This window comes from Triturus cristatus, chromosome 2_2 (assembly GCF_964204655.1).
Source record: "Triturus cristatus chromosome 2_2, aTriCri1.1, whole genome shotgun sequence".
In the NCBI taxonomy this organism is placed as follows: domain Eukaryota; kingdom Metazoa; phylum Chordata; class Amphibia; order Caudata; family Salamandridae; genus Triturus; species Triturus cristatus.
The window spans coordinates 1,181,669,746-1,181,679,049 of NC_140582.1; positions in this window are offsets into that span (position 1 = coordinate 1,181,669,746).

The window sequence follows — 9,304 nt, forward strand, 5'->3', positions numbered from 1 at the left end:
GTGGACTAATGCGTCTACTGTAGGACACTGTGTTCGACTTCATGGTCACATGACCTCATGGTCACATGTTCATATCCCGGCGGGTCCACTCAGCCTTTCATACTTCTGAGGTTGATAAAATGAGTACCATTGAGTTGGGTAACAATAAACATTTGTTTATCCCTAAGCTAAAGTGCTGCTTGGGGGATTGGCGCGACTCACAAACAAGAAGCGTGTCGCCGAACTGCCGCTTCACTACACGAAGCGCCTCGCATCGCCGGAGAAGAGGATCGACGTTGCATCAGACACCGCCGCATCACCGGGAAGCGTGTCGTAGAAGAATCGTTGAGTCATCGCAGGTCCACCGAAGCGCCTCGCATCGCCGGAGAAGAGGATCGACGTCGCATCAGACTCCGCCGCATCTCCAGGAACCGTGTCGCAGGGCCTGTCGCGTCTCATCGCCGGAGAAGAGGATCGACGTCGCATCAGGCGCCGCCGCGTCTCCGGGAAGTGTGTCGCGGGGCGTGTTGTGGCTAATCACCGGAGAAGAGGATCGGCGTCGCATCAGACGCCGCCGCATCACCGAGAAGAGTGTCGCAGGGCCTGTCACGGCTCGCATCATTGTGGAAGCAACTCACATCACCAAGGGAGAGGATCGACGTCCCAGCGGACGCTGACGCATCACTGGGAAGCGTGTCGCAGGGCCTGTCGCGGCACGCATCGTGTGAAAGCATCGCGCATCGCCGGAGAAGAGGATCGACGTCGCAGCAGACGCCGCCGCATCACCAGGAAGAGTGTAGCATCAAGAAGAAAGCACCATCTTCGTTTCTTTGCACCAGATCTTCAACGCATCCCCGTTCTTGCAACACTTTCGTTGTCTTGCGTTACGGATCTTAAGGTATATTGAACTCTGAGTGTTGCATTTACCATCTTAAGAGAACTAAGCTAACTCTTCCATTTTAAAGTAACAGTATTGTGGATTTTTGTCGTTTGTGGTCTTGTGATAAGTCTATATAAAGAATACTTATTTTTGATATAAAACTTGTGTGATGTCCATCTGTAGTGTTGTCACTTGATTACTGTATGTGTTCACAAATGCTTTACACACTGCCTCTGAGATAAGCCTGTCTGCTCATGCCAAGCTACCAAGGGGGTGAGCAGGGGTTATTTTAGGAGTGTACCCCCTTACCCTGACTAGACGCAAGGGTCCCTATTTGTCACAGCTACCTACATATGCCAACTAGAGACCCCCAAATCTAACATTGGTGGCCAGCGGTGAGGATTTGGACTTGCATTTGTGACTCATGTACAGTGATTGGTGAACACTACTAGCGAGTGCATACTTTTTGGTAGATTGTTTTTCTGAGACTTTCTATTTTTGCAAAGAACTGCCAAGTTTAACCACCATTGAGAAAGCAGCATCCATAGTATCTGTTGATCTTGATTGGGAAGAGGAGAAACTGGAATGCTACACTGTCAGACAGCTGAAGCACTTTTGCAGGAAATTCAAAGTTGCAATGACCGGTCTCTCCAAGATGGATGAGTACCCAGTGGTCGAAGTGGGGGAGAAAACGTAGGGGAACTGTGGGCGGAGAATCAGAGGGCGGGAATAACACAAGGATTGGATCAGTGGGCGGAGCCAGAGGTGTGGCAAACATCCCAATTTTTTGTATTTCTTTGCCATTTCACTGCCCAGTTTAATCAACCAATGGATACACATGATTATTTAAGGTTATAATGAGTTATTGACATTAACACATTCACAAAGTGGGATATGCTTCTAATCAAAGAATGTCCCAAATACGATAAAATGTGGAAGCACAAGCCATTTGTCACCGAGCCATGGAGTTTGTCATCAGCACTTCTCTCTTTTTCCACAACAGCAGTTTAAACATGAATGGCAAAATATCCTAGTTTGCAAATGTTTTCTATATAAATATTGCTCTGCCATATTTGCCTCCTAATGCAAGATCTGATGCATGATCTGACCATTTAAACTAATAAATTGTTTATAGCTCAAACGTATCAAAAGTTAATAACAAAATGTGACTTGTTTTGCTGCGGAGTGGATGACTTATTGCAAAGGTTGACTGATCACCTTTCTCACTGTTGCATTTGTATGTTACACTGGTACTAATAAGGCAAAATCTTTCCAAAGACTTAGCATGTGTACACATGTCAAAAGAATAAAATATCAGAAAATATACTGAATTACACTGCAGCCTTTTTTTTAATGCATAATTTAGTCAACACTGAGGCATAATGTTGTCCTCCTTTGCTGCATAATTAATTTCAGTTGCCCCACAGCAAGCAGCACATGTTAAAAGTGCTTGTGAATGAAGCCGAGAGACTGTGAAGTTTACAAACTTAGTTTAGTGTGCGTGCAAATTCTGCATTGCCAATCCCTGGTGAGTTGCAACTACTACTGCTGTAACAAGGCCAATGGAGCTACCTATAGGTGAGGCAGACTGGCCTCAAGGGCAGTGCCGGCCTTAGCACTTGTGGTGTCCTGTGTATTAATGTTTGTTATTGCCCCCCCAATGACCACCTCTGCCATGGATTCCCTCACTACCACCCTTTAAAAGTGCCCCTCAAGTCTCCATATCCACACTCTCCCTCAGATGCATTGAATTTGATTTACAGTGCCACTCATACCAGTGTAGGGTGTCAGAGCACTTTACATCACACACATTACTCAGAGACAATCAATTTGTGTGTAAATCACTGTATAGAAAATGTTACATAAGACTAAGAACTACAAGGTGTAGGAGTCACATGACAACCATACTAGTAGGCCGTATAGTTTAATAGTGATTGGTCTGGAGAAACACAAACTCGGAATTTAAAACGTAATACCATGGTTGGGGGTTCTCTTTAATAATCAGAATTGATTTCTGTCTAAAAGAACACTTTTTGAAACATTAGGATAATCAAAGACTGGGGGAAAAAACATAACGCTCTAATTTATACCTTGCAGTTTGTATGCAGCTCTTAGATGAAAGTTAATAGCGCACTGTTCTACGTTAGAATTTTAACTTATAAACTGCAAGTAACAAAAGGATCTCTCTGACAAAAGCAGTAGCCCACTGGCCTATTTACATTATGTGCACTTTGTGATCTGCATGGTACATGTTCTTTGCAGCAGGCACATTAACCCTCTGAGCTACCTTTCCATGAATCAAAACTTCCACTAGACAAAATAATCTCTCTCTAGGAAGAACATTAAACACCAGAGTCATCATGACATTTTTATTGTTGCCGAAAATTGCTCGAGGCCAGGAAGGAGGCAGCAAGCGCTTTTAAAACCTTAATATATTTGCAAACATAATGCCTCCACCCAAAGTCAGCACCCGGTGCGGTCACACTGGTTGCACTGCCCTAGAGCTGGCCCTTCTCAAGGGTCCTGTGACCTCAGTGACAGAGTCACTGTTGTTCTGGGGTGTGCTGCTTCATAGGCCTGCCCGCAAGACTGGAGGTGAACTTCAGTATGGATTGTGGTGGACAAACCTTGAAGGTTAACTTAAACTTGTCATGCTAGGGTCCACCTGCTGGTGCTACGACACCGGGGCTTTTAATGTCTTGCGAAGCCTTCTAAGGTCCAGCATGAGATAGTGCTCTCTCAGGAGAGTGGTCTGGCGGACTAGTTATTAAGGCTGAACCTGGTTCCACAGTTCCAAATTCAGCAGCTCTGGCCATAGTGCCACATCCTCTCCCCCACTGAACACCATACTGCCCCACTGAGAAAAACTCACACTGCCTTCAACTGCAACCCAATTGCTGCCGGCTATAAACACCTGGAAAAAGCAAACACTCATAGGGAATGTAAAATTTAGCAAACCATGTGAAATGTAAGCAGGAACAACATGGTTACCTTAACGCTTTTACACTCACTATTCAGAAATCAGTGAGTGCTTTTGCCTGAAAAGTTAATTACATGACTACAGGGCCCTGAATTGACCCATTTCAATGTCCATTGCTTATATCCTTACAAAACGTTAGCAGTATGGTAAAAAGACCACATCACTGGACGCAGAGCCGCAGTACACATTTTGTTTTCCAATCCACACTTTGCAGTACCTCCAGGATTGGTGCCCTAGTTGCAAGCCCAGGGAAAACAAAGACAAGAAAACCAAAAAATAGTGCTTCACTGGCAAACTCTGTAAAAGTGGCCCTAATGTGTTTGGGTATGAATAAAATGAATCTGGCCAGTTTGCTACGACTCTGTCTCACTTTATTTAGTTATTTTTCATATGTTTAACCTTTTATTCCAGATGCTGCACTTTGGAATTAAAAATACGACATTTTCCAGCAAAAATGTTTTCTTTTTTGGGTCCATTTCACAGGGGAGCAAATAAAAGAAAGGAGAGGAAAGAGAGTGAGAACTTCGTCTTGAAGTCACGGTTTTCAGTAAGAGAAGAAATGCTAGACAGAAAAAGAGGGAAGAAGGAAAGAGTGGAGGGGGCAACTGAAACGGCAGAGCAAAAGGGAACACTGTATTTTTCTTCTCTGGGCAAGAAGGAAACAACAGAGTCCTGTTACTTGTCTGTCGCCCGTCCTCCAACGAACGCCAGGAACGCCGAGCTTTATTTAAAGGCGATGGTGATTTCTTGCATCCTGGGACGCATTTTCAAAATAAAAAAAGTAGGGGAACGGAATCCATGGAATTGAAAAAGTAGGGGCACGCCGTGCCCTGCTGATCCCGCCCTCTTCGACCACTGTGCGTACCAGAAGGCGCTGAGGGCCTGGGTCGCAACTAGAAATACCTCTGATGATGAGGAAGAGGTTGAGAATGCAGAGGAGCAGCTGTGTGGGCCAGTGGGTCCAGGGGGAGGAGAGTATCTTCCCCAACAGGTAGCAGTGTTTCTGCCAAAGGCCTGTCTCCAGAGGAGTTGGAGGGCAGGAAAGAGTGTAGGATGCACGAAATGGAGCTGACCAAGCTCAAGTTAAACAGGCAGTTTGAATTTGAATTGCAAATTAGGAAATTAGACCTAGAGGAAAATAGAATAAAGTTTGAGCATGAGTTCAGAATGAGGGAGCTAAAGTTAGAGCTCGAGAGGCTTCAGGCCATGAGTGTCTCAGGCCAGCAACAAGAAATATGTATAACTAAGAGAGTGAGCTTTGCTGAGTAGGAGGTGGAATCCAACTCAGATGGTGGCAGCAATATAGAGTTATCTAGTGCTAAGAGAGTAGTACACACACCCAGAGATGTGGCGCCTGACTTGAAGGAGGGGTTTAATTTACACCAGGAGGTTCAAGGATATGATGTAGCTCCAGTGGTGCGCAGTGTCCCTGGGATGGATTGGGGAACTGGCACAGGGGTTCATAGTCCTAGTGGCAGGAGGGACACTCTACTGACTCTAGATGAGAGGTGCAGGGAGAGGGGTTCCCCCATGGTTGAAGTCCTGATGTGTGAGTGTGAAGACCGCCTAGAAGAGTGTGGGTTGAGTGACAGAGACAGTCAGATACTGTCTTGCCAGTCTCAGGAGAGTGGTGTGGAGTACGTGTGCAAGGCACTGGATTGTGGGGTGAAGGATAGTTTGGTTAACCCTTGTAGGGGGCTGTGTGATCCAATTGTGGGAGCATATTGTAAGTCCCTGTTTTCCAGAGCTATGCCAACACCTGTTGAAGAGTGAGTTCTCTGACCGCAGGGAGCTCACACTGGAGGCAGACCTTTTGGTGGATTCCAGAGGGTCTGGGTCAGCATTGGGGAGTGATCCCAAGAAGAGTGGTTCAGGTATCTTCTAACCCAGAGTGGGGGAAGAGGTTCAGTGTAGCCCAGCTAGGTCCCAGTGTAGTGGGAGGGGTGTAGGGACTCACGTCCTATCTCAGTGGAGAAGGAGTGAGTGTGGGGCTGCGTGTCCCAAGGTGCCCGAAACCCAGTCTCAGAGCCTGGATGGTTCTTTAAGGGAACACCAGGTGGGGGGCATAGTCTGTCCTGAGGAGATGCCCTTTGTGCTGGATCCCCTAGTGTCTGGTGAACTGCGAGTGTCTGTAAGCAGGACTCCATCAGTTCTGGTGTCTGGCAGTGCCACTCCTAAGAGGAGGGTGCAGAACTCCAGACTGAGGGGTGAGAGGGGGAAAGAGTCCCCAGTGGAAGAACCAGTGGGTCAGGGGCCAGCCAGAAGGGCTGCATCACCAGTGAATGACCATGGTGACACCACTTCTGTCCTGGGGGATCTCTGCGCACTGTCAGATGGACAGGAGTCGGGAGATCTGCGCCAGGCAGACTATAACACAACACATGAGTTATGTGTTACCCTCAGGGGGGGCATGCATCCTCCCCAGGAAGTCCTGGTGTGCCGGGCGAGTGTTCAACCACATGGGATGGACCCTGGGTTGGAAAGCCAGGTTCAGGTGTTGACTGACCTGGAGGAAGGGGAACTGTAATCAGTGTCCTGACCGATGTAGCTTATAGGTGTACCACTCCAGGTGGGAGGGTACAGCACTCTGGAAGGGGGTGCAGAGGGAGGAAGTCCTCGCCTCTGACCCCGGTGCAGCCTGAGGGTTTAGACCCTAGGTTGGAGAGCCACGTTTGGGTGTTGTCTGACCTGGAGGGAGGGACTACTGCAAACAGTGTCCTGACCGGTTGGTCTTACAGGTGTACCACCCCAGGTGAGAGGGTACAGCACTCTGGGACGGGGTGCAGAGGGAGGGAGTCCTCGCCTCTGACCCCGGTTCAACTGGAGGGTTTAGACCCTAGGTTGGAGGGTCAGGTTCAGAGTGTCCCCCCTGACCTGGATGCCCAGTTACAGGATAGAACCCCTGAACTGGTGGGCAAATTGAGCAGGACACCTGCCACAGGTGCCATGGCAATTCTGGAAGGGGGTACCACTCCAGGTGGGAGGGTACAGAGCCCCAACAAGGAGGAGGATGACTAGGTGTGGGAAAGCCTACCCCAGTCTCCTGTCTAGCCACCGGGTATAGGCCTGGGGCTGGTGGGTCAGCGCCAGGATGTCATACCTGACCTGACAGGAGGGAGAATGGACAAAGGGTGCCAAGCACCTGGGGCTACTGCCCCCCGCTCTCTGACGCCACAGAGGTTTGAGAGCCCTGAGAGGCATAAGGCCTGGGTCTCATCCCTGACTACAGTCAGTGGCCACTGTGTTGGGACACACCTGTGAGCAAGCTAAGGTTAGGTGCTGCACAGGTGGTGTCCACAGGTAAGGAGAAGGGTTCCCCATGGATTAGCTTGGTGGGCCCTGAGAGTATGGACAGAGGGATCCAAATGTGTTCAGATTTGCATAGAACTGGAATATGCCCCTGCAGTTGCGGGACAGGTCCATATTCTATCGCCCAAAGCAGGGAAGCCCATCAAGGTAGTGATTGGTCTACCCTGCGTTTTGGCTGGAAGGGGGTTGTGTTGGACTTGGCCCTTTTTGCAGGGTCATCCCTGAACTTTTTGCCTTCCTCCTGTATTTCTTCTGACCTGTTGTTGGCTGTTTTATGACTCTGGGCCACTGCAGATCAGTGCTAAAGTGCAAATGCTCTCCCTATGGAAAATTGATGTATGAATTAGTGACTCCATGATTGGCTAATTTGGTTTACCTGTCAGACCCTAGTACAGTGCACCAGGAGTGCCCAGGGCTGGTAATCCAAATGTTGCTGGGGGGCTTGCAGCACTGGTTGTGCCACCCACAGAAGCAGCCTGTAAAAGTGTGTCTAAGGCCTGCCATTGCAGAGCCTGTGCGCAGTCTGGTACTGCCATGCTGACTGGGCAAGTGCACCCACTTGTCAGTACCTAAACCTTCCCTTTTCTTCATATCAGACACCGCAATGGTAGGCTCAAGAGCAGAGTGCATTGTAAGTATAAGGTAGGACATGCCCTGGTGTGTGTGGCATGTACTAATAGTGAATTACAGCCATTTTAGTTTTTCACTATTGCAAGGTTACCTGTTCCCCATAGGCCAGAATGGGCAGTTTGACTATTACATCTTATAATCCTAACTGACTCAGGGAACATGGTAGAAATTCGAGTTTAGTATGCCTGAACTCAGAATGATAAAATACATCTTTTAGTGAAGTTGGTTTTAACATTCTGTGTTTGAAAATACCACTTTTAGAAAGTAGGTATTTTCTTGTCTAACCATCCAAAACTGCCTCTGCTACGTTGTGTATTCCTTGTCTGGAGTTTGAGTGACAGGGGCTGGGGAATTCCAGGGGGCTGGGGAATTCACGGAGACAGGGTGAGTCAACACAGGGCTAAATAGAGAGATCTCCATGTAGATAGGTGGGAGGAGTTGCACCTGGGACCTGAATAGGGCTGTGCTTTCCCTTCACCATGCTGGCTCCCCCTCCTGTGGTGCGTCTGATGTCTCTGCTCAGCACTGTGAAAGGAAAGAAGGAGTCATGTCAACAAAGTGCTCCAGGACTGACCAGAACTGGTTTGGACTAGGCAAAGGCCTCTCTGCCTTCATAGAACAAAGAGAAACTGTGTAAAAAAAGGGGACCCAGACCCCAGAACTTTAGATCACTTTGGGAAACAAGAAGAAACCTTTGCTGAGGAGCGGAACCAGAAGAGACTGAGGAGAGACTATCCCTAAGCTTGAGGGACTGGCCTACAGTGGTTGCCTGACTGCCAAAGAAAGGAGAAAGGACTTTGTGTGCACTTTATTCAGCTTGTGAAGGATCTCCAAGGGCTTGGAAAAGAGCTTGCCTCCTGCTGAAGTCTCAGGGACAACAGACTTCACCCACTAGCTCCCCAAGAATTCTTTGGAAGTGACTGCTGTTTTGCGAGGCTTTCTGAAGGACTGCGTGTTGCAAGGAGCTGGAAGCGCGACTCACGAACAAGAATCGTGTCGAAGAACTGCCGCTGCCGCTTCACAACACGAAGCGCCTTGCATCGCCGGAGAAGAGGATCGATGTCGCATCAGATGCCGCCGCATCACAGGGAAGCGTGTCACAGAAGAATCGTTGAGTCATCGCAGGTCCACCGAAGTGCCTCGCATCGCCGAAGAAGAGGATCGACGTCGCATCAGACGCCATGGGATCTCCGGGAAGCGTGTCGCAGGGCCTGTCACGGCTAATCGCCAGAGAAGAGGATCGAAGTCGCATCAGATGCCGCCGCATCACCGGGAAGAATGTCGCAGGGCCTGTTGCTGCTCGCATCGTTGTGGAAGCAACTCGCATCGTCAGGGGAGAGGATCGACATCGCATCAGATGCCGCAGCATCACTGGGAAGTGTGTCGCAGGGCCTGTCGCGGCTCGCATCGTGAGGAAACATCTCGCATCGCCGGAGAAGAGATTCGACGGCGCATCAGGCGCCGCCGCATCACCGGGAAGCGTGTCGCGTCAAGAAGGAAGCACCATCTTTGTTTCTTTGCACCGG